The 23,073-nt window shown below is 35.9% G+C and overlaps 1 protein-coding gene and 1 long non-coding RNA gene across 2 annotated transcripts in view; one reads left to right on the top strand and one right to left on the bottom strand.

Moving 5' to 3' along the window:
- The window catches only part of ZFHX4 (zinc finger homeobox 4), a 207,229-nt gene extending 204,704 nt beyond the window's left edge, over positions 1-2,525 (bottom strand). Inside the window, exon 1 of the mRNA XM_043483293.1 lies at positions 2,414-2,525. The gene's annotated coding sequence lies outside the window, so the exon portion shown is untranslated. The remainder of the gene's footprint in view (positions 1-2,413) is intronic.
- Positions 2,526-10,470: 7,945 nt separating this feature from the next.
- The window catches only part of LOC122450908, a 31,476-nt gene continuing 18,873 nt past the window's right edge, over positions 10,471-23,073 (top strand). Inside the window, exons 1-2 of the long non-coding RNA XR_006272273.1 lie at positions 10,471-11,350; positions 16,067-16,241. This is a non-coding gene — a long non-coding RNA (uncharacterized LOC122450908). The remainder of the gene's footprint in view (positions 11,351-16,066; positions 16,242-23,073) is intronic.

Raw genomic sequence — 23,073 nt, 5'->3', positions numbered from 1 at the left:
AACCCGCCGCCGCCCTCACTGAACGCTGGGCCACTTTTGATTCCAAAGTGAAACGGGCCGAGGTTTGCCTGCCGCACCCAGAACTTTGCCCAGACCCTCTTCTGCACTTTCCCCAGGGCTGCCCCCGGAGAGCCCAGCCCCCGGCTGAGCACCCGGACCCTGACCCCGGGTGCCGAGCTGGGGGAGCACCCAAGAGGGCGACCAGGTGGTTGGGTGTGGAGTGTTGGCAGCAAGGAGTAATTAACATGGAGACAAAAGGTAATTTCCACTTCTAGACTTTTCCTCGGAGTGTTTCATTCCCCACATCTCTGCGGCGGACACTCTGGGCTTTCCCATCGGTTTGATGAGGCTTTAACTGTCTACTCCCCACTTCCCCCGCCCTGCTCTGGCCAAGTCTCTAATAAATACCCCACCTCCCTCTCCCTTAAGTCTTCCAGTCCCAGACCAACCCCTGCCCAAGGGGGAAAGGTTCCCAGTCTTTTGACCGCGCTTCCGGGGTCTATAGATGAGCTCAGTTTGAAACGAGGTATTACAAGTGATTTCAGCGTTAGGAACTCTTTATATCACCACAGACACTTTCAGATCCTCAGCCCCCCTCCTCCTTCCCTCTTTCTGTTGGGTCTTCTCCACCCGGGGGCTATTTAACAAAGGCAGTCTGTTAACTAACATTTTTGTTTAACTCAGCAACTTCTTTCCAAAACACACTTAAACCTGATACCAATATCTGTCATTTTGAGTGGAGAGGTGTGTGTGTGTGTGTGGTGGGGGGTGTATATGTAACGGGGAGATGGTGAAGTTGACAGTGAATCGGAAAGTGCAAGGCATATTGGGGAAAGTGTCACGAACATTATATTTCCAGTGGAATAACTGAAGAAATTGTGTGGGAAAGCCACTTCTCATTACCGTGAAAAAAAGTATTTTTCCTTGAGAATTCACAAAAGGGAGGGAAAAGAATTAAAATATGAACTAACATCCAGAATGGACACTCTCTTTGATGGTGAGAGTGAACTAGATAAAATGACATTCAAAGAGGAAAGGCATTGTGAATGTGTGAGTGTGTGAGTGTCTGTGTGTAGTATTTGTGGGCAGTTCAATCCCTCCTTCACTGATTCTCTCCCCTCCCCCAACCTGGTTCTTCTCTGTAGCCTCCTTTTTTGTTGTTGTTGTTGTTTAAACATAAAAATGACCCCCTCCTACTCCCAGGTTCTATCTCTGTATTTCCATATCCCCATATATGTCTCTCTTTTCTATACTTAAGTCCAGTTTTTGCTTTAACTTTGAAGTAAATCGGTTTTACCTTTTTTCCCCCCTGGAGGTTCTGACCCGGTTTTGTGTGTGTGTGTGCGTGCGCGCGTGTGCAGGGGGTCATTATGTAGAGTTAGACACAGGTAAGGTAAGATATGGGGAGGGGAGAGGGGTCATGGAGGGTCTGAGGGAAGAATTAAGCCAGGGGAGAAAGGAAAGACAAGAGAAAAGTCAGACGCCCTCTGGCCTTCCAGAGGTCAGGGCTCAGACAGTGCTGTGACCTCCTTCCCTCTAGGCAACCAGCCCAGTGTTTATAAACAAAATCAGACAGGTCTGTTCCCAAACAATAGCACTTCACCAACTTCACAAGCACTTCTATAGCTCTTATGCAAATGAATGAGAACTCCTTATCACCACTGCCCCCCCCATCCCACACACTTGCACACTCACACCATCCAGGGTCACAAACACACCCTTCTCAAAATACAAGGAGATATTTCCAGCAAGAGTAGCCAACGAAATTTTACATTCGGTCTGGGGAAGAGCTCTAACAGACAACGATGCAGATGGGAAAAGACAGACAAGTGAGGGGAAAAAAAGAATAACTGTGATTTCACTGAATAGAAGATACAGTTGTGATCTTTTTAAACCTGAAACATCTATATTTAGTCAGTGAAATGCAGTATAGACAATATATTAACTGTAGCCACCAAACAGAATTATTTTAAAACAAGACATTACAGTCATCCAAACATCCACATTTCTAAGGCAAAAAAAAAAAAAGGTCCAGATCTTTATAGTTGAAGAAAAGCCACCACCCACCTCTGTATGAAACATCCCTAAATATTAGACAAAAGCACCATTAAATCCTACAGCAAACAAACAGCCCATCTGATCTAAGTTATAAAATGTATAATTAAATCCATCTTTAATTACAAAAGGCAGCTAGCAAACCAGACAAATCAAAGATTTTGAAACAAATGTTGTTTGTCAAGGTATAGAAATGATAACTTTACATTGTAATCAAAATTCCACTTTAGGAATAAACTACAAGAAAGGGAAGAAAAGCTGAAAGCAAAAAAAAAAAAAGCATTAAATGATTTTCCAAGTTTTACTTTAAAATAATTATCAGTAAAAGTCTAACAGAAAAAGGTTAAAGAAAATATACCTCAGAGCAAAAAGATCATCTCCTTTTCTTCTTTGTCTATCAGTCCCCTGTTAAAGCATATGGAAAATGTTTTCAAAATGCCCAGATTTGGCACATTGTCATTGCAAAGAGAGGAGCGCAGTGATGCTGTTAGAGAAAATGGGAAATAAATTCAGGATTGGGTGCTGCCTCCTTCAATGCGGATTTATCTAAGTTTAATTTAATATTCCGCAATCACTGAATGATCGCATATAATTCACCAAGATTTTAAGGGGCTTTATTTAAATACCTTGAACAACAAGAGGTTGAAATTTAAACCATTGCGGCCATTGCTTGTATTTTTCAAAATTTTCCTATTAGAAGAACTTTAAGTGGCAATTTCTGATAATAAAAGAAAAACGATAAAGGTTTGGGTTTTTTAAAGGGTTTGTTAAAGGAGAACATTAGCTTTATTAAAATCATTCTGAACGTAAAATCAAAAGCACAAAATGGTTGTTTGTAAAACACTAAACCTTTAATCGATTTTATTGGCATTCCGATCGATTAGATAAACGGAAATCTATAGCAAACATCAAAGCATTTAAAACATTTTCTCTATCTCATTTATAAACAAAACTTTTCTTTTCAGCAGAAAAAAATGATTATCAAACGACTAACAGGAAATTCTTCAGATATCAAATTACGATAATAAAATTATTTCCACATGGAAAGGGATAATGACAATGATGATAGTAATTACAATAATGAATAATTCAACAACCCTTTGACATGTATGGAAGAACCTCGAGCAGAAACCACTCTTGGAGGGGGGCTACTTTAAAATAAATACTTTCTTCATTTTAAAAGGAAATATTTTTAAGAGACAGCTCAAGGGGAGTAGCTTAGGTGTGTCTGTCGGACTAGCGTTAATTTCCCTGCAGTTGCAAAGGAATCAATTTCTTTACCGGCGTTTCCCTTCCAAATTGAGTTACTTTTTATTAGCAAAGATTAATATGCAAATGTCAGTGAGCCCTACCAGATTTGGAAACTTGTGTCTGAACCTGTCTTCTAGTCAAACTAAAACGTGATTCCCAAACTATAGAGGAGGAGGGGGGGACTGGACGCCCCAAACCTGAAGGTCATCACACACATCTGATCCTTTAAGTGAAGGAAAATAGTTCATTTAGAGCTAGGAGAACTGTTGTCCGGAGTAATGCAACCATCAGAGCTTCTGGCATTCTGGCTGCAGCAAGAGGAAGTGTTGCTGTAACGGGTATTATGTTTATTTGTTAAAGAAAATCAATGAAAGTGGCTGTAAAGTAGTTAGTGAGACGTGGGTTTGGGACTCGCGGTGAATCGTGACTCCGGCAGGCTGAGCGAGCAGCTCTTCTTCTTGCCAGGGAAGTCCCCGCGTCGCCCCGAGCCGGGCGCTGGCGGCGCGGCACCTGGTCCCAGCTCGCGGGTGCTGCCCCGCGGTGCTCGCGCCAGCGCCCGAGTCCCTGCAACTCTGTCCTTTCTGCCTCAGTCCAGGCGATCGCTGCCTCTGGTTGACAGAGGGGGCCTTCCCACGCCCTCCCGCCGCTGCACACACCTTTTTCCGCCTGCTCTCTTACTGACTCTAGTAGTGCCTTTACGCTACAGGTCTGAACTTCTGCACTTCTTTTTCCTTCTCCTGGCATCTCTCTCTTCTGCATCTCTTCGTCCCTCCGGTGAATCGCCGAATATTTCCTGCCTCCCCCGCCCCTCCCCCGTTTCTCTCTCCTGCCGTTTTAATTTAGCACCCGGGTCTTCTTACCCTCGCACTCCTATCCTCTCCTCCAGACATTCCAGAGAGTTCTCATCACACCAGAATGCACTCTCTTTCTCCTCCTCCTTCTCCCCTTGGGTTGGAGAGCCGCGGCGGGGGGGGGGGGGGGGGGGGGGGGGGGGGGGGGGGGGGGGGGGGGGGGGGGGGCAGGGGGAGCGGGGAAGACTTCGAGTTCAACTCCCAGGGGTTTTATTCTATTCTTTTAACAGGTTTACTTTCCCTTTTCTTCTTTGCGTAACCTTCACCTACCTCCTAATTTATAACAGAAGCGGGTTCTTTCCCTTTCATTTCCTAGTTTACAGTTCCCGTCTGGGGTTGTGCGTCGCACACGCAACTCTCTGCATCCCACCTCTCACGCCAGCACCGTTCCCGCACCCCCCATCCCCCGGGCTACTATTTTCTTTTACTTGGTTGCCGTCTAATTGCACTTTCTCTTCTCAGGATTAAGTTAGTTATCCTGATTTAAAGTTCTCCGGATAGCACCTCTTTATTTGTCAAATGACTTCATTTCGCAAATTGAAGGGTGGGGGTTGAAGGGGGCAGTGTATCACCCACTTAAGTCCCTTTTAACACCCCAGTCCCACCACTACCCGCCCGGGTCATGTCTTGTGTGAATGATAACGAATTCCGGACGGTTTTCCCGCTCAATGCGTGCCGATTACTTAGGAGTTATTCCTGAGCGCGTCTCAAACCCCTCACTTGCATCCTCTGGCTTCGAGTGGTCATCCTTCCGACCTTCCCACCCCCACCCCGCCTCCCGTCCCCGGCAGCCCTGGCTGCGGGCGGAGCGCAGTCTAAAGACCTCGTCCTCTCACTTCTTGTTTCTTGCTGCTGCAGCTGCCGCTGAAATTCGCTGTGGCCGCTGCCTCTTCCCGCTTTAATCCCAGACCTCCAGTCATTGGGCAGCTCCTCAGAGGCAAGAAGTCAACACCATGGCAACCCGACAAGCCTATCAAATCACCGGCTGGTGTGACAGCGGCAACGCTGCAGGCAGGAGTGGGTTGGGCAGAAGAGCAGAGTGGCCGCCGCGCTCAGGTACACGGTCTGGGAGTGGACCGCAGCTGTCAGCCTCCAGGGTCTGGCTACACAGATGTGCACCACCCAATTCCTACCCCTACCCTGCAGGTCTAGAAGAAGAGGAGGGAAAGGAGGGGGCGGGGGAAGGGATGCGTGTAGATTGGAAGAGCTTCGCAGGAGAGTTTCAAGCTAAAAGTAATCAGAGCCCTAGATATTGTAAACTAAAGATGCCTTGTGTCCCCGTGTTCCCTGAAACCCAATCACAGTAGCCTCAGAATCAAATTTAAAGGGTTTGCACAAAGGTATGGGGTTTTTCTTCACCAGTTCTATCACTTGCTTGGACAAAGTTAATGAAACATTCTGGAGTTCCAAAAGGATATAGGAAACTGTGACCTTTTTAAACCTTTACTGTCTGCAAAGTGTTGGATTCTGCAAAAACTCAACGTCACTTTCAGCTATGCTGATTGCCTTGGAAATGACCTACACTTCACCTGAAACTGCCCTTTGCCTGTTCTTTCCTAAAATGTGGGCTGTGTGTAATGTGTGTTCTAGATCTCAGTTCTCTAGAGAAGAAGCAGAGCCTTAACTGGGAAATTTGAGCGCTTCTCTTGGGCCTACCCAGTCTTTGTAATTTCCTCATTTTCCTTAAGACACTCCCAAGTAGGCAGACAGAATAAGATGGGACTTTTGCTAATATTTTAGAACGACTTGTTAATTAACATGAGATAGATTGAAAATACATTTTTCTTTTTTTGATTTTAAAAGCACAGAGTGTTTTTGAGAAACACAGCATACTTTTTCTCCACTGTAATTCCACGGTGAAACCTTTAACAAATATTTGTATGGTACGTTATCATTAACCGTATAAGCCCTCTATCACTGCTCTCAGCATTGATTTCAAAGTTTCAGAACACGCCTTTGTCTGTTGAAGTTGGATAGGACAGAAAGGGAAATCCATTTCATAATGAAGTTCCTGTGCAATATTGAGGAAATCTTGTATGAATTCTAAAATCTACCCTTAAATCTACCTCACATAAACACAATTCACTAAATAAACAGCTTTCATATTGATCTAACATCTAAACTTTTTTAGGCTCTAAAGTGTATAAGTATTTAAATTATCCTTGGCATGCATAAAATCCTAGAGGACTGGAAAGGTTTCTTAAAACAGCAATTGTAATATTAAGCAAAGTAGGACAGAACCAATTTTTGTGGCTCTAGAAAGAAATTGAATGAAATCCTGAACTTCATTTCCTTGCTTTCTCTGTATTTCATTGTTGATGGATCCTAATATTAAAACAGTACATTTTCAGCATATAATTTATTACAGACTCAAAATGGGTATAATAACTGACTGGAGAAACAGGTCATGATATGCTAGAGAAAACTTTTGGACATAATATGATTTCCCCTGCAGTGAAACTCTAATAGCATTCTGGTAACATTTTCTTATTCTGTGCCACTCTGCAGAGTTGTTCAATGAAGAACCATCAAGCACAGAGAACTGAAATTTGGTTATAGTTTAAATAGTTAACTCTGCCAAGTTATTGATATCCTTTAATATTTTTGCTAATTCGCATTGCATTTGATAGGTACTGAGTGTTTATAGTGGGAAATGTATAAAGAAACATAATTCCATGGTTTTAAATGAAAATGCATATATGTAATCTGTTATCTTCCAGGAACAAACTTGAATTTAAAATGTTCTCAAAGAGAAGTTCAACAAAATGTGCAAAAACCTTTCAGTACATTTTTAGCTTCAGTATGAATAAATGGGTACAGGAAATATAACACTTAAAAATTTGTTATTTCACTTAATGAAATAGCATACTTAGTTAGTGGACGACTTTATTTATTTATTTTTTTGGCAACTTTAAATACCTTAGGTTCTATAAGACTATTTGTATTTGAACATGTGTATGCTAGTCAGACATGGACAGATACTGTCATTCACATCTTTATTTGTAATATTTCTAATTTTAAAATTAAAATAAGGTGAAGTTCATAAATTAATACACTTAAATGAAAACAAATATCTAAATATTCTATTAGTTCCTTTGCATTTCCTAGAAATGGTAATTTTTTTCTTTATTATTTTTTCCTCTGCCACTTATAAATTATTTACAATTAAACAATTTTTTGTATATACTGGAGAGATATTTATTTTGTCATCATAAATGAATTTAGTGTCTACCCTCAAACATACCCTCAGACTCTTTAGCATATGACCATCTGTTTAAATATAGATGTATGTACATGCCACACACATGTTGCTAGTCAGCTCTATGTTCAAATCTTTACAATTAAAACTATTTTCTGTACATTTAGTGTTTTCGCTGTGGATGCTGTTGGAAAGGGAGAATTTGTCTTTTTAGCTAATGAATAAAATGGTGGAATTAAATGTAGTTTAAGTGCTAAATTAAAAAAAAAAATTCAGTGCAAGGCTGCCTTGCTCGTTTTCAGCAGAATGGATACCATCTCCATAGAGTTCATTCTTGACCTTACCTGAGTAAGTACTTTAACTTAAACTATGAGATGCACCTAGAGGGGTAAAACATCGAGCTTAATAGGAAGACAGTTAATAACCTTTTTTCATCCTCATGCACTATCAATCATGGCTGTCACCAGTATGCTGAATCAAAGCAAAAGTGTTCTTCACAGATGACTGATTAGAAACGCAAAATCACAAGATCCATCTTCATGGTCACTTTTATTATAGTCATTTTTAAACTGACAGCAACCTGCTCAGTTTCAGCACACTGGGCATCACAAATAGTGTCACTCAGTGAAGCTAAGCATGAGAAGAGGTTGGTTGGATTATACTTAAAAATAACTAGGCCCTCAACCTTTTATGGAGCCAAGAAAAAGGTTTTTCTCCCTCCATTCCCTTATATTCTCCCCCACCTCTATAACTTGCTTTGATTCCACTATCTCATGAGTTTAATCATTTTGAAAGGAAGGTGATCAGGGTATATACAGTTTTATCCTCCTTAATTGTCTAGGAATTAGGAAATGGACATGTCCACTTGAGAATTACAGATAAATTTTTGTCTACTGCTTTTTGTCAACTTCAGGACAAAGATCATTGCTACCCTTCTAGTTAAAGTGGGTTCTTTTTATATAGAAATGTGTTGTAAGACTAAAAGCCTGAGGAATCTACGTAGTCAGGTGCTAGTGAATGATATCTGCTATGAGGGGGCTCTTCTCTGTTGAAGGCATCTACTTGCATCACCTGGATGCTGTAGCGTTGGAATTACTTGGATTATAACTATCTGAATGCATAATATTAAAGTGGCCAAGATGGTAACCATTAGGTGACTATGTAAATTCTCCTTTATCCCGCCGTATTATTGTCTTTTGGCCCTAAAATATTGAAACAATGACAAATTTGAAAAACCAACAAGTAGATATACATAAAACTCCTTAAACTAGGAGGTTTAAAGTAGTTATAGCTGAATCAAATGATAAGAAACTTTCTCTTTCCTTGAAGTCCTGATCTTTATGCTACAAAGATGACCCTTTCAGGTTTTTTTCATGCTATTTTTATACATTCCATGAGACTATCTTATAATATTATAGTATATTAGTGATACAAACATATATATGGGAAAATTGTAATAGAAATATTTCAAAATATGATGTGATTCTCATGCCCATCTTATGAGCTCTTCATTTTCTGTTTCAGGAAAGAAAACCCAATTGAATTTAAATTTTAATTTAGTAATTTTAACCAAAATGCCCTATTTGAAATTTCTATACAGTTATCTTTTCCCTTCATCTCAAATATTCACTTCCTTGTTAGCAGACAAACACACACACACATACAGAAAAAGAGAGAGAGAAGAAAAATTATCAATGAGATTTTTGTATATAGTATAATGCTTTCATACTCATTTTCAAACATGTTTACATTCTACTTTAATAACTCTTTGTAAAGCTACCAATTCTTTTCCTCTGTTTCTACAAACATACCTACACCCCTTTATTGCTTTAATTTAGATTATGAGAATGCTTTCCTTCTCTACACAAAATACATCAATTGACAAGATATATATGTATATATATATATACATATAATGATATCTCTGTATTTACACAGATGGCAATAGATGCACAAATGTGCTTTCTGTGTACAAGAAGGCTAATATTAATTTCCTTAAATACTGTACATTGTTAATACATATTTTTCTATGAAATTAAGAGATTATGAAATATCTCAATTAGCTATTTAGTTTGATTTTACATTCTTAGGTAAATGAAGTTATCTTAGAATTTGAATAGATACATGTGTTAGTTGATATTTTAAAATATTTACAGTTTATAAAAATTATTGACAATACTTACCAATATGTTGTTAACTATGTAAAATTCTTTAAACAAAATGATTATATATTTAACAGCTACATAATTTCATACATGACAATGTAATAATCACTTTAATGGCTACATTTTCAGTTTACTTTAATGATAAAAACAATTTCTCCTGGCAAAATGAATGTGTGTGTGTGTTTGTGTGCTTAGTTTGGATAAATTTATACTTTTGGAAAGGGGAGTATCCCATAGGATGCAATATTATTTTTTTTAAGTTAATTTTCAGTATAAAATATTCTTTGTGACTAGGTTATACTAGTAAGAATATTTATGGAAAAATATTATTTGTGACTAGGTAATACTAGTAAGAATATTTACGGAAAAAATATTTATTTGAAATAAATGGACTAAATATAGCACTTATAGCAACTAAAAATAATTCAGTGAAATGACATGCATGATTTTTGCCATCATCTTAGTAAACTATACAGGTGGTCACTATAGATCTTAAACATTTATCTTTAACATGATTTATAAGAATTTTAGATCTGGAATCATGTTTTCCTCACTACATAGGTCTTAACAGACAGAAATAAAAATAGTTTTCCTTCATATTTTGGAAATTTAATCAAAACTACTTAAAAATTAACTTCTTTAGGAAGTTACTATGGAGAATCATTGAGAATTTTGTTTTAACATAATTTGAAAACAGTATTCACCTACATTTAAAGCATTATAGTTAATTTAGAAAGGTTTTTTTTTTTAAATCAGCATCTTTATTTACTTGAAATGTTTGTCTGACTATTTTGTTGCTATTTGTTTAAACACATGTCCATTTGTGCATATTGTGCTTACATTTGTGTCATTGAGAATGTTCTTGTGTTTAAGTGAATACATAAAATATACAATTTTATTTAATATTAGAATATCATGATATACAGACTAGCATGAATCTCATAATTTAGTTTGTAGAGATACATTTAATACATAAATACATATTCATCAAAGAATATTTTAAACTAAAGAAAGACTAATGATGTTTGTGCATTTCATTTGGAACTGAAATTTATATTTGTGTATTGCATGTAATACAGGATGCCTACATACTTATGTATAATTACACCTAAATACTCTCAAATTTAGATTATTGACTTCTTTAATTTGTAAAACGCTGTCACACAAATATTACAATTATCCTGCCACACTTGTATTTATGCAGCCTGAATATGCAGTTATGGCATCTTTCTTTTTCCTGGGGTATAATTTCCCCCTGATACTGGAATTGTTCTTTGTTGAATCTTTGTGATGAAAAAGAAAAGCTGTTATATGACTGTCAGTTTGCAATAAATGTGTGAGAAGATGTACAGTCAGGATAGACTGACCATCTTTTAATGTGTCTTCTCTACCTGGGTTTCAGGGCTCCAGTTCCCTACCAGTGATATTTAAAGAGAAAAGAAATGAAAGCAAAGGTCATACAAAAATCACCTTTAACATTTTACAGTGAAAATGGGAAAATTTAGAAATATTTACCATAATTTGTTATACGATTTTAATTTCTTTCCCATATTAATTTTCAAAATACTATTATTATAACTAACTCATTTAAAATTGTCATTCTGTTCAACTCTTTCCTTACATAAAAGATATTCAGCCCTTTAAAATCTCTAAAACTGAAATGATTGTTTTCTCTACCATTTGTATTCTCCAAAGCTTCCTGCCATTCAGCTGAAGTAAAGCTTTTGGATGCATTTGATAACAGTAAAGCTAAAGGATGCGTTTGATAACAAATAGACTGTTTTGATCAGCCTGTTCTATTCTTACCTTGAACTTCAATTTACAAAGAGGTATGCAAATAGATTTAATGACAACTTTTCAGAACACACCCCACGATGTTAGTGATGTTTTCAAGTAAAAATTTAGGATACTATGATACAAAGATCCCTTTTTTTGATAGCTAAAACTTTTATATGTAAACCTTCACTTATGTATTACACAAGCACTAAAGAATTTTAATGTATTGCAGTTCATTTTGCAATATTTGCACAAACATTCAGAGTAGTATTATGTTGCTTAGTTATTTCATTATATTATATTTCACATTTAGATTTTCATTTAAATTTTCCCGTTTTCAACATTTGGATATCATCTCATTAGCTATCATAAACCAGTAGTTTAAGGAGGGGTAATTCTGAAATGTAAACACCCCTTCTAGAATTTTACAGCATTGCCATGGCAGCATTACTTTCCCCCAAACATTTCCCTGTTATGATTATAAGAAAAGATCAGATGCTGTGGCAATTTTTTTCATATGTGATCTTTCTTTCGAATTATTTTCAAAGTCAACCGTCCTTAGACCTTATTTTCATCTCCACAAAGCATTAAGTTTTGCTTCTTTGTAAAATATTTCTTCATAACATATCTTAGTTTAATTCACTTTTAGCAAAAGAAACACCCAAGCTCAATCTGGAGACCTCTTTCCAATATAATTTAGCTGGACCTTTTCTTAGTAAGGTTTTTCTGGTTTTCATTTTCACTTCATATTCTCAAATAAAAGATCCTTTGTTGTCTACCATTTGATTGGACTTAATGAAAAACACTCCATTTTAACTTAACAGTATTTCCTTTTGAATTTATTATATTTAAGAACACTGTCAAAAATCAAACATTTAATCTCAGGTTTTTATATTTCAAAATATATTACTATCACATGGCCCGGTGAGGTGATGTAAAACATATACTGAAAAGATTTCAAAAAGAAAAGCAAAAGTGAAAAAAAAAAAAGAAAACCCCGTCTTCATTTTAATATGAAACTAAATACTATGGCTAATGTGGAGATTGGGTGCAGCAGCTGACTGTAAAGTCGAACATGTGACAGGGTGCCAACAGCGGAATTGTGCAGTATTGACTAAATGAGGTTCACTGATTTGTATTGAGGCTAATATCTTCTTTAAACAATTCCGTGTAAATTGTGCGTATAAAGTCATTGGAAGCTATTTCTCAGGACAGCCTCGCTGGCTAGCTACCTGCTGGAGTGAGGAAGATAATCAATAGGAAGAAATAGAGCCGAGCATGAGCCTGGGAAGCTTCAGAGCAGTTAATGCTGATAAAAGTAGATGATGTCAATATTTGGGAATAGCACAACTCTAGGATAATAGACAAAAGAGAAGTGCATATGTTGTAGGGTGTTCAAACAGGGGCAAAATTAAAAGCCTAAGTGGCAGATGATGCCCAGGGCTGCAAAAGACATTATTTATTACAGGTATTGCTAAATTTCTCTTGAAATCCAAACAGAGGGAGACATTCTATGAAAAAGATACCTAACTTTTCTCAGAAGCTAAAATACCCATTTCCATTTCAATGGACAGTAGGTTTCTGCTCCTGATTAGTCTTGGATAAAGTGTCCTCCAAACATTTGGCAGATATATATTTTTACATATGTAATACTACATGTCTCAGGAATAAATAGTATTTTTTTGATTCTCTAAGTTGCTCCCAAGATATAGCAAATAAAATAACTTATAAAAGATAAAAATGAAAATACGCTGTCAATCAAAGGGTGATACCAAAGAAATAAATGAACCTAATAGCTTTTGCATACATTTCTGATTATAGCAGATACCTTCTTTTTTAAAGGTAGTAGACTTATTGGAAGTGAGGTAATGGTATATTTTTACTAATTTAATACTGAAAATCAGTTTTCCTCTTGCTGTCAGGTGATGAAATTTTGTTCTTCTGTGCTGATCTTTCTGCTGATGTATTATGACATAGTCTGTCAACATGAACAGATATGTGAAAGGAGATTGGGTGACTGAGACATACAACCTGCATAGAACTCTTCTTGAATTTTAAGCATGTTATCATGTTTGGGTACAAGAAGTAAGATTGTGCTTGCTTTAAGATGCTGTATTTTTTATATAATTTAAGCCCAAGCAAAACAGGTGGACTGTGTGACAAGGCTTTCAACCTCAGTGAGTGAGCTCAATCCAAAACACATATTTCAGAATACCTTTTAAAAATCCCTTTCACGTAATAAGTTGATTCCTTTCAGAAAAACAAAAGACCATTTGCAAAATATAACTTTCTTGACAAAGAGGAGAAATCCATTCATGCACATGTGATTATCAAACATAGCTATTTTCTCCTAAATTAAACAATTCCACAACTGTTCCATGCTTTTATTGTCACAGATGTTTTTATTGTTTGGTGTTAGATATATATCAAGTACATGATTCTGAAGTTAGGTGAAATAGCTAAGCTTTGATAGTTTTCATTTAACATCAAAAAACAAGAAATGCTACTAGAAAAGTAAACGTATTTATCTGGGACCTAATATAGTGAACATTATTTTTACCCCAAAATAGAGAAATAAATAAATTTTACCCCTGCAATTCATTTTATGCTTTTATTTTAGGAACAACTATTTATTTTGAAAATAATTTTTATTTTTATTTTGCTAAATCATACATTGGAGTTAATGTTTCAATGAAAATGATTTTATGTTCCAAATATATAATCTTTGTAAGCTTTCCCACAAATACAATTTGCTTTAAAAATTGCTAGCATGTTGTCATACATCCTCTCTTTTCATCTTAAATACAGAGAAATAAAAGATCTTTGGTCATTCTTGAATTCTAAAGAAGGCTTCGTTTCAAATAAAGTATGAATTTTGATTTAGACACACAGAAAAAAAAATCTTTTAAGATCTATACTTCAACTAATTTGTTAATCTTGTGCCACTTTTAGCATTTGTCACACATATAGACCAGGAAATTGGCTCCATCTCATTCTAGCTCTGTATTGAATTAAAAACCTCCACTGCAAAGAAGAGCATGATGTGGGGAAAGAATAAATTTAGTTCTTTCTTTAGTAATGCACATATATTTCCATACATTTCACATCCTAAGGGAGCCTATGAATGCATTCAATAAATACAAAACTATAAACTGTAATTCCAGAAAGGGAAAGGTTTAAACATTTTTTTCTGACTTTAATATACCATTTTAAGTTTGAAAACTGAAAATTAAATCATTTCATTTTTTTATTTTACTTTTTTTTTAGTAGACACCTTCAGTATTAGAAATAAATCTAAAATAATGGATCTTAGTTGTCCCTTCCTCTTGGTTGATATTAGCAGTTTTAGATCAAAGCACATTAAACATCAGCAGTGACAAACTGAGAAAAATGTTTTATACCAATTGAGTCTCTGTTTGCATTCAATCCACCAAAGTCCACCCTGGCTAATTTAGTAGACATTGTATGCAAACCATTTATGTACAGACATTAAAAAGGAGTGTCCATTCCTATTTCGTGTTGCTAGGCTGAGAGAAAAAAGGTAGTTTTCTATAGAGTATGATAATAATGGATAGATTTGAAGCATGATGGGTACATTTCTAGGAAGACTGTTAAAAATGAAACATGCACCACAGGTGAGGGAGATTACGAACTCTGATATAGACTCTCCGAAGGTGTAGTTCACTTTGCTCAAGTATTTGAATCTGTGACTGTGGTCTGAGGAGACAGTGCAGTGTGGTAGATTTATGATGGTCTCACGGAAACAGAGCTAGCAAAGATTATGGCACACTTGTTTAGAAAAACGGTGAACTGAAGGTTCCTGATTTATACTGACATATATCTCGATGAAACCAAGGTTTGCAAATTGCCTTGAGAAGTCATCTTTTTTTAAGTGCTTGATAGGTCCCTAAATGTACATATCTATTTTAAAACATCATCAAGAATGCTGATACTGTATTTGTAAGAATTTTCTCTTAGATCTTGAGGTTAAAAAATATTTTCATTTATCTATTTCTATTTCTTAAATACCTTCAAAGTTGATATCCAGCAAAAATCATGTCAGTTAAAGAAACACACTCCAGAATAGCTAAAAACTAAAAAGGCCAGTATTATGAAGAATTCTGAAAAATGTCACAGTATGCCTGCTTAGTTAAGAGATTCAAAATCTTTAAGGCTTTTGTTTTTTCACATTTACGTTTTTATTCAAGGATAAAGAAATAGCCTGAAAAGAAAGGGCTTGAATTGGTCCACTTAAAATCCATCACTCCCTGACTCCTTCCTGTTTTAAGTGTTTAATCAACATGGTTTGAAGAATGTGGCTGTTTCTCTCTTATTTTGTGAGGCCAGTGAAGGTACTCCCTGACTAAATTCAGGACTGAAATTGTGAGCTTATATGCTCATCAATTTTTTTTTTTTTTTTTTGTATGGGAAGTCTTATCTGTGTGTGATTAGAAATGACAGAATGCATGACACAAAGTTGTAATCATTCTGCTATGCATTTACAATTCCTGAGAATGTTATTCCTTCCTTGCCACCCCTTTTTATTTTTATAATAGTCCACAATGTTACTATTTATATTTAGGAGAAGCACAAATTCTTTTCTCAGATCCCATGATACCAATTTAGATGCTCCTACTTAATCTGAGAAATTAATATTTGGGAAAAGACAAGAGGGTTGTGCGATTAAATAACACAGCTTTGAAATCTTTGAAATCACAGCCCCTTTAAAATCCTCATTCTATTGGTGCCATTATCCTTGTATTTTACAGCTTGAGGAGTTTGGATGCTTAATGCTGGTATTGTGTGAAGTGGGTGTTCCTGGAAGTCACACTTATGAATTATTGTGTGCCCCAACTGCTTCCAGGCATAAAATTTCTCTAACAGACAGCAGCTGACAGACTGGGAGAATCTGGCTCCAAGTGTCAGATAACGTCTAACTGTAATGTAAGTTTTGAACGTATCTTTTGGGTCTCCTTTCTTAGGGATTTAGTAAAAATGAATGAAATATATAGGAAGCCTAGCCTCTTTAGCATAGCTCAGCATCTCAGGATACCAATTTTTTTATGGTAAAAAAAAACACATAACATGAGATGTACCCTGTTATTAAATTTTTTAAGTGTCCAGTATTCAACTGTAGGCACAACATTTTACAGCCAATTTCTAGATTTTTTTTAGTCTTGCATAACTGAAATTTTTACCCAACTCCTCATGTCCATGTTCCTGAAGCCTCTGCAACCATTTTATTCTGTTTTTATTAATTGGACCATGTAGATCTCTCACCTAAGTGGAATCATGCGATATTTGTCTTTCTGTGACCATCTTACTTCACCTAGCATGATGTCCACAAAAGGCATCAGGATATCTTTTTGGGGTTAGCCTTATTCTCTCTTTGGAAGATCACAGAGAACCGGCTCAGCTGGAATGTTCCACATGGAATAGAACAGCACGCTTGCTAGGGGACAGTGGTGGGGGAGGGGTCAGGACGGAAAGACTGAGGAATTCTTACAGCAAACAGGTACAGTGAGACTCGTGGCCACCATTTTCGTCATTGCTGACAGTTGGGAAGCTAAGTGAATCTCAATTGAGTGTGCATTGTATGATAAGGACTTCACTTACGTTGTCACTTTGATCCACTCAGGTCCTCACTGAGGTAGACATAGTTATTATCCCCACATCGTAGATGAAAGAAATTGGAGCAGACGGTTGAAGTCACTTGGCCAAGCTGATGGAGCACAAAAGTACTAGAGATGAGGTTCAGTGTCCCCCTGGAACCCTGTCATGATGCTTCTCTAGAAGTCCTTTAGTAAAAACTGGTCTTTTTTTTTTTTTTTAATCAAACTGAGTAAGAATATAGTCTGTATCACTGGAGGAGAAACAGCTCTTCTTTCTTTTCTTTCTCCTCGCTAAGAAATAAGGAAAAAGCATCCTTTGCCAAAGTCTGCTGACTTTGTCTGACTATTTTGTTCTGAAGCAGGGTAAACACATCAGAGTTAGATATACATCCCAGGATACAGATAACAGACTGTTCAATGTGGCAGCTTTAATCTCTGAGGCTTCTCCAGTGATCCGGCATCCAGATCCCAGCCGTGCTCAGTGGTATGAATTTACTGATGGGTTTGTAGAAGATGTACAAATTTAGTAAAATCCAAGTATTCCATGTAAAAAGGATCTGGTTTGAATTACATGTTTCTGCGACATTATCAGGAGTTGTGGATGGTGCTCTTCTTTCCACGACTGTATTCTCTTGATTGTGGTTGTTGTATTTACATTCTATTATGTAAGATCAAGTATAAATCTATGGTTCAGTGGGAGAATTTATTAGCTTTTACTCCTTAGATAGACAGGATTTTGTGCTTAACTTTCTATGTTGTCATCAGTGGTTGCTTTTATTAGTTCTGCTGCATTCGTTTTTGTTCAAAAAGACATTCGCTAAAAATTACTTGTTTTCTTTACTCATAAGAGTTGCAGCTGATGTGAAAATCGGCGATACCCATTACAGGTGTATACTCTGCTGAAGCAATTTGAATAGTTTACTTCCTTAAAAATTGTAGTGTTTATATGTATAGAGAATGCTTTGCCAATAGTAGATGCTCAGTAAGTGTTAAACAAGAAAATGCATATTTGCTTTGATCAAAATTTGATTTAAAAGGACTGATCTCATCACTGGTTATTCAGGTTTGTTACATTAAAGATTACTTTGTTTTTCCACCCTTAGGCTGCCATGAAGATGGGGATCTAAGCAAATACAGTGTTCTAGCACCTCTAATGATGGAAACAGAAAATGTCAGAGGTTCACAATTATTATTCAGCAAACAATAGAGCAAAGTACATTCGAGTGGAAACATTGGAGTCAGTGAAAAGAGAGTTAGAATTCTAACTCTAGTTAATATGGTGTTGTGATCCTAGATCAGTTATTAATCTCTTCAGACCAAGTTTGCCTTTTCTATAAAGTGGGTATTATAGTAACAGGGAGGGATCCCTTAAGAAATGGCTTTTAAATATTCTGTGGAATAGCACAGAGTCTGACATTGTGTAAGTACTCAGTAAACTTTACATGTCGCTATTAATTTGTAGGACGTTTTGATGGCTTTAAGTATATATAGATTTTCTATTTGAAAAGTTCTATTTTTAGTATGTCATACTAGGGAATGATCTTTCAAATCAAAAACTGTTTTCTTCCGAGGATTCTCTTAAGAATCAAAGCAGAGTCCAAATCAAGAGGAAAATCTTTAAAAACAGATGTAATTCAAAATATTATGATTCTGTAAACTTGTTGACTTCAAAACATGAAACTTGAATAATTTGGTTTCCTATGTGGTAGAAATAACCTATAAATAAAATTTTAAATTAACTAAATTTTTCTTTCATAGCTGACATCAGATTCAGATTTTTGAACTGGGATGTGGCTACAATGGTGAATGAGATACTGTATATTTAAAAATCTTGTAGCTCTATGATATATTTAATGACAAAAATTATGATGTAAGACCATTCAGTTAAATATTAATCCCATGAGACTAATTTAAGAGCATAAAGTTAGAATGTGATGTATATTGTGGGCTACCAAGAATGCCATGTTTTTTTCCAATGTTCTGAAGCTGTATATCTGTCACTATTGTGTATGTATGCATGTATGTGGGTGCCTATGTGTTCATGAACTAAGAAAACAAAATTTTTAAAAATTACTGTTTTATTTCAGCTTTCATTGCGTTGTTTGTAGGAAAAGAAATACATTTTCTTCTCTCACCCTTAAGTGAAGAATCTATTTCCTGAAGGGAAATTACATGTATACATAAATGGGCAGACAAGGCTTATGTAACACAGTCATGTAAACTGTGAAGGTGTTATAAATAGCAAAATTTCTTCAGCAGAAGTAGTGATATTTATTATAAGTTTTCCACGTTCCTTCATTTTTAAGTTTTCTGCTTTTTTTCAAAGTCTGCTAGGTAGTGCCATACATAATTTTTTTTTTTTTTTGAGAAAAAATGGTAAAGCTCTATCCCTTTATCACTGACAGGAATAACAAATATCCCATCTCTCCCTTTTCCTTTGACTTGGGTGACTTGTGCCCTCGTGTGTGATCAAAAGGCGCCCTTTCTGTTGACAGTTACAAGCAAAGTGGAGATGCTTTGTCGGACTGTATGCACTGTCCAAATAAACCAGGATGTTCAGAACAATTTGGGCAGCAAAAGTGTAGTTTCATGAAGTGCAGTATAGCCATCTTGCTGGACACTTAGACAAAACAGACAAAAGGACAGAGATGGAGCATTCCTAAATGTGGAACCGTATTTCATTCATAGATGAAATGAATTAGATGGCTTAGGATTTTTCTAACTGCTAGAGACAAAAACATTTCTTATATTAGATTGCTGGAATTAAGTCAAATTTTCAGAGTCTAGAAGCTGTGTTTGGTAAATTTTCTCTTTCCAAGAAAGATATTAGGCATTATTTTCCATTCTGTGCTGTGCTATGCTTAGTCACTCAGTCATGTCTGACTCTCTGCGACCTCATGGACCTGCCAGGCACCTCTGTCCATGGAGCTTCTCCAGTCAAGTATGCTGGAGTGGACTGCCATGGCCTCCCCCAGGGGACCTTTCCAACCCAGGAATTTGAACCCAGATCTCTCAGTGTAGGAGGATTCTTTACCATCTGAGCCACCAAGGAAGTCCAAATTTTCCATTCTAATTTGGGATTAACGTTAAAAGCTTGTCTGAATGCCATCTGTTATCACAGGTATCATCAGATGGAAATCTTGTTCTTGAGCTTAACTCATATTCTGTAAGCCAGGACAAGCGGGAAGCAAATAGTAATACATCTATAAGGCTGACTTCCTCCCCAGATGGCCGCTCTGTAAATGTAACCTCATGATAGAATGAAGGTAGTGTATTTTCCAAATCTTTTGCCAATCATTTGTTCTTAACCAAAAAGCCCAAGGTTAAGAGAATCTGCCTGCAATGCAGGAGATGCTAGAGATGTGGGTTCAATCCGTGGGTCAGGAAGATCCCCTGGAGCAGGAGATGGCAACCCACTCCAGTATTCTTGCCTGGAGAATCCCATGGACAGAGGAGCCTGGTGGACTACAGTCCACAAGGTCTCAAAGAATCAGACATGACTGGGAGACTGACCACATACACATACACAAACTAAAAAGCCCAGGATTAAAGAATGCCTAAAAGCCAATAAGAGAAAGGAAAACAACTAACTGGAAGAAAAAGAGATAAAGAATGTGAGCAAAGCTTTGTTACTCTCTCTAGTCTTTTCATTAGCAATTTACTCAATCATATAACTAATATATCTTGGGTGCTCACAATGTACTTGAAGAAGAGGCACTGTAGAACTAGAGATACAGAGCATGAACAAGACTGGAATTTCTACCTATTAAACAGGAGTGAGATGAACATTTTATTCTGGACCAATGTAATATAGCAGGCAAAGTTTCTTAGCAGGGCTAAACTCAGCATTGCAAGTAGATAGACACTGTATCAGAAGCATATTTCCATCCTATTGTAGAATTGTTACTACTTTAATGGCTAGATGTATTCTAACTCTTCATATTATTAAAGTTTCAATGGATTCTGAACTTTTGCTATTATAGACAGCATTATTGTTTTGAATCCTGAAGATTGCCTCAATGTCCTATAATAAAGACATAAGGAAATAAGACTTGGCCTGGAGGTATATGGGATGGACGTATTAGGGCTTCCTTGCTAGCTCAGTTGGTAAAGAATCTGCCTGCAATTCAGGAGACCCTGGTTTGATTCCTGGGTTGGGAAGATCCCCTGGAGAAGGGAAAGGCTACTCACTCTAGTATCCTGGCCTGGGGAATTTGCAAAGAGTAGGACTGGACTAAGTGACTTTCACTTTGGGCTTCCCTGGTAACTCAGGTGCTAAAGCATCTGCCTGCAATGAGGGAGACCTGGGTTCAATCCCTGGGTCAGGAAGATCCCCTGGAGAAGGAAATGGCAAAATCACTCCACTTAACTGTTTTTCATGGAAGTGCAATAGAGGATTATGCAATATTAAAATGATTCTTGCCAACAGTCTTTAATAATTCTAAAATGAAAAAGCAAAGCAAAAACTGAATTACACGTACACATAGATATATTAAGAACTCAACTTTGTATATGTATGAAACTATCGAGGAAATTTTATCAAATGATTATTATGGTTAATTTTGTATGTGGGGTTATAAGTAATTACTAATGCTTTTTCCTTTTATTCTTTGCTTTTTTAAAGTTTTTCTCTAAAGACTATGTATTTTTTTAGAATCAGAGAACACCCATATGCTTAAAGTTTCAAGTGATTTATTTTCAATTAAAAGTAAATAATTTAAAATTTTGAAAGGTATATCTAGTTTTTTTCTGGTTGATTTTTATCAACTTAAAAAGGCACCAAGAATATGAATAATACTAACATTAAGTCAAAATAAAATTTTTTAAAATCCCCTGCTTTAATAAGTAAAAATATCTCACTGCTATTTTAGTTTGAATTTCTTTGGTTAGAATAGATCATGATTATTTTGCTCTAGTTTTTAATTTTTAAAAGATATTTGCTTTAAAAAAAAAGATATTTGCTTTTATCTGAATTGCATACAATATTCTTTGTCTATATTTCTTATTTTTTCCCTTTATAAGAATGTTTTATATTATATTAACATTTGCTATAAATATTCCCTGTTCTCTGCATTTAAAAAAATTTTAAATTGTTACTCTTCAGCAGTTTTAAATGGTCAAATTTGTTAATATAATCCATTGTGATTTTATTTATAATATCACATTAAAAAATTTTGGCCCTCCAGAGTTTTATAAATATTAAATTATGTTTGGTAGTTTTGTAATTGCTTGGCTAATTTCCTGTAGTTTATAGCTGAATATTTTAAGTTAGCATTTATAGAATATTGTTTGTTGTATTGGCCTACATTTTTTTCTGAATGCTAGCTAGTAAATGATCCCAACACCCCTATTTACATATTTAATGACACTTCCTATAATTATATACATATATATTTATATTCACAAACATATAAATATATAGATAGATGTTCATATATGTTCATATATGTACATGAACATGCATGTTAGTATTAATTTTTTTAGTTTGTACATTGTATAGAAGTTTGTACACCTATCTCAAATGGAATTGTATTTTAATTAGTCTTGATTTAATCTTTTTAACATTTAAAAAAAGTATTTTAAACCTTGCTTTAATCTTGATGAATTGTAATAATTTATATGTTTGTATATACTTACTCCCTTTTTCTTACATTTTAAAATATTCTTGCCCCTTTTCTAGATTAATCTTGCTATCAATTTCTGTCATGTTCTAAGAAAAAGATTCTATTTGAGGTTATTTAAGATAGAGAATTCTATTAAATGTACAAATTAATTTACAAAACTAAATAACTTAAATAATTACAAACAATAGTTTATCTGAACTCAATTGAATTTTCTGACTCCTTCTGACATGAGAGACTAATAATTCCTACAGAAGCATGAATGGAAGCACAATCTTCAAACTTCTGTTATCTTTGCCTTTTTCCTTAAAAGTTTCTAGGAAGCAGTTGTCTTCTACAAATAGAACAGACTTTATCTTCTTTGTGTTGTTAATGGTTACCAATGCATGTTCCACAACTCATGGGAGTACTTCCTGAAAACATTAAAATACTTAACCAATTAAAGATTACTTAGATTAACAAACATCTTGAGGAGAAAACATTAAAGTCCTTATCTCATGAACAATTATGACATAGATTTTCTAACATCTAAAATTTCAAAAT

The sequence above is a fragment of the Cervus canadensis genome, chromosome 12 (genome assembly GCF_019320065.1).
Source record: "Cervus canadensis isolate Bull #8, Minnesota chromosome 12, ASM1932006v1, whole genome shotgun sequence".
In the NCBI taxonomy this organism is placed as follows: domain Eukaryota; kingdom Metazoa; phylum Chordata; class Mammalia; order Artiodactyla; family Cervidae; genus Cervus; species Cervus canadensis.
Note: the sequence above shows the minus strand (reverse complement) of the source record. Positions and strands in the feature narration are given on the sequence as shown.